Source organism: Empidonax traillii, unplaced genomic scaffold, assembly GCF_003031625.1.
Source record: "Empidonax traillii isolate 1590-97213 ecotype Southwest subspecies unplaced genomic scaffold, ASM303162v1 scaffold2738:size30659, whole genome shotgun sequence".
Taxonomy (NCBI): domain Eukaryota; kingdom Metazoa; phylum Chordata; class Aves; order Passeriformes; family Tyrannidae; genus Empidonax; species Empidonax traillii.
In genome coordinates this window covers 8,210-11,059 of record NW_020957931.1, presented here as the reverse complement: position 1 = coordinate 11,059, position 2,850 = coordinate 8,210, and positions in this window count along the sequence as shown.

Genomic DNA, 2,850 nt, shown 5'->3' with positions numbered 1-2,850 from the left:
GTTCTGTGGTGTCCCAATTGCACAGTGATTCCATCAGGTCCAGAGTGTCCCAGCACTCCTTTGAATCCAGGAGGCCCTGCAGTGTCACAATGGCCCTTGGTGCTGTGAGGTTGCCCAGGGTCACAATGGCCCCTTTGTCTCCACATGGCCCTGCAGGGTCACAATGTCACAATGTCACAGTGTCACAATGTTACAATGTCACAGTGTCACAATGTCACAGTGTCACAATGTCACAGTGTCACAGTGTCACAGTGTCACAGTGTCACAGTGTCACAATGTCACAATGTCACAGTGTCACAGTCTCACAATGCCCCCTTGATTCCAGGAGGTTCAGCACCTTCCTGGGACTCCTTTAGTTCTGTGACGCCCTGGAGTGTCATCAAGGCCCCTGGATTCTGTGAGCTGCCCCAGTGGCCAAGGGCCTTTGGCTCCATCAGGCCTTGCACTGTGACAATGGCCCTTGGACTCCAGGAGGTTCCAAAGTGTCACAAGGGCCCTGATACCAAAAGACAGCAGAGACAAACACCTCCACCCCAATTTGTAAGTATTGAGAAGCAGGAATTGTTCTTCATTCAGCACTGGACGTTTTCAGGAAAGCTCCTCTAACCAAAGGTGCCAAATGACAGATGGACAGGGCTTCTTGTTGCACACACTGGTTACAAATTCATGAGATGTTCAGGTTTGTTTAATATATATTCATTAGTTTTCTTCATTTAGTCACCCTCCAGTGGTCCTTCTTTGGTCCTTCCAAGCTTCCTCTGGTGCCTTGCCCTCAGTTCTGGAGCAGGCAAATCATGATCATGTTCCAACACCAAAAACTGCTACATTTGTTCTTCACCTTATGTGAGGACACAGAGCTTCTTTACATCCTATTAGTTTGAGTTGCATCCCTGATGTAATTCTCCAGGACTTCTCTAAGAGTACATTGTTCCATATTTGGGCATTCTGGGACACTGTGAGTCAAGTTTCTGTTTCTCCCATCACCATCCCATGGCATGGGCAGGACATCCAGGGGATCAGGCCCAGCCAGCGTGGGGTTTGGGAAAGGCAGGTCCTGCCTGACCAACCTGGTCTCCTTCTCTGACAAATGACCCCCTCAGCAGCTGAGGGAAAGGCTGGGGATGTGTCTGTGCTGACTTCAGCAAAGCCTTTGACCCCATCTGCCACAGCATCTCCTGCACAAACTGGCTGCTCATGGCCTGGACAAGGGAACTGTTTGCTGGGGGAAAAACTGGCTGATGGCCCAGGGAGTGGTGGGGGATGGAACTAAATCCAGGTGGGGCCGGTCACTAGTGGGGTTCCCAGGGGCTCAGGGTTGGGGCTGCTCCTGTTTAACATCATTATTGATGATCTGGATGAGGGGATCAAGTGCCCCCTCAGGAAATTCGTGGAAATCATGAAGTTGGGTGTGAATGTGGATGTGCTGCAGGCCTTCATGGAGAACACTCACTGTCCCTCTCTGCTGGGCACTGAGGAGGCCCCACCTCGAGTGTTGTGTCCAGTTCTGGCCCCTGAGTGCAAAAAGGCCCTGGAGGGGCTGGAGCGTGTCCAGAGAAGGGAACGGGGCTGGGGAAGGGCCTGGAAAACATGTCTGATGAGGAGCAGCTGAGGGAACTGGGGTTCTTTAGTCTGCAGAAGAGGAGGCTCAGAGGGCACCTCATCACTCTCTACCATGACCTGAAAGGAGGTTTTAGTGGGAAAGGAGGGTCGGTCACTTCTACAAAGCTTTTAGTGACAACAAGAGAGGAAATGGCCTTGAGTTATCTTGGGTGAGGTTCAGATTAGATATTACAAATTTCTTTTTTCACTGAGTGTTTAGGCATTGGAAAAAGATTCCTAGGGAGGTGGTGAAGTGTTTGGAAGTCTTCATATGGCATCTGGAAATGGCACTTTGGGACATGGTTAAGGGGTGATTATGGTGGTTCTGGTTGACAGCTGGACAAAAACATCTTGAAGGCCTCTTCCAACCTTGATGATTTTGAAAATCTGTGACTTGTCGTCACAGTTTCCAGGATTCTACTCTAACAGGATCTTTTCTCAGTTGGATCCCTCAGTGGGACCCATTAACACTAAAAGAAACTTCACAGTTTGAATCTCACTTTTGTTTCTCAAGAGGTTCCTGCAACTCTTCTCAGGGTCTGATGTTCAGGGACTCATCCCCAAAGCCCCCGAGGCTGATGAAATGCCTGGGGCTGTTGCTGTGCTGCTGAGCTGGGCCGGGCTCCTGGCACACAGGGAGCTCCTGGCAACCGAGAAGAGCTTCCAGAAAAAAGAGAGCTCTGCGGGTGATCAGCTTCTCTGCACAGCCCAGCAGGGCTGAGGGCACTGCCTGCAGCACCCAGGGCACAGGAGAGAAGGCAGAGAGATGAGAGGCAGCCTGGGCTGGGAGGGGACTGAGCTCTCATTGCAGGAGAAACCTTCTTAGGATTTGAATGAAGAATTCTCTGGCTGTAGGACATTTAAAATTCCCTTCCTGCAGCGATCTCCTAAAGCTGCCGCATTCCACAGCTTTCAGAAGGCCTTTCAGAAGGAAAGTAGGATCTTTCAGAAGGGCTCTCCCAGTGCCTGCAGGGCAGAGGAAGTGGCCCTATGGCAGAGCAGGGCAGGAGCTGCAGGCAGCAAGGGCAGGCAGGAGAAGGGAGCAGGAGGTGAAAGGGATCGTGGGCTGGGAGGACAGGGCAGAGCTGCTCAGGGGAGGAACCTTGGCAGCCCTTTGGCACGGGCAGGCTGTGGCTGCAGAGCAGTGCAGGGCAGTTGCTGCCAGTGGCTCTTGCAGCTGCCAAATGGCAGCCCTGGCAGGAGCTGTCAGGATGGCTGTGCTGGATTTGCTGGGGGGCAGCAGGAGAAGCT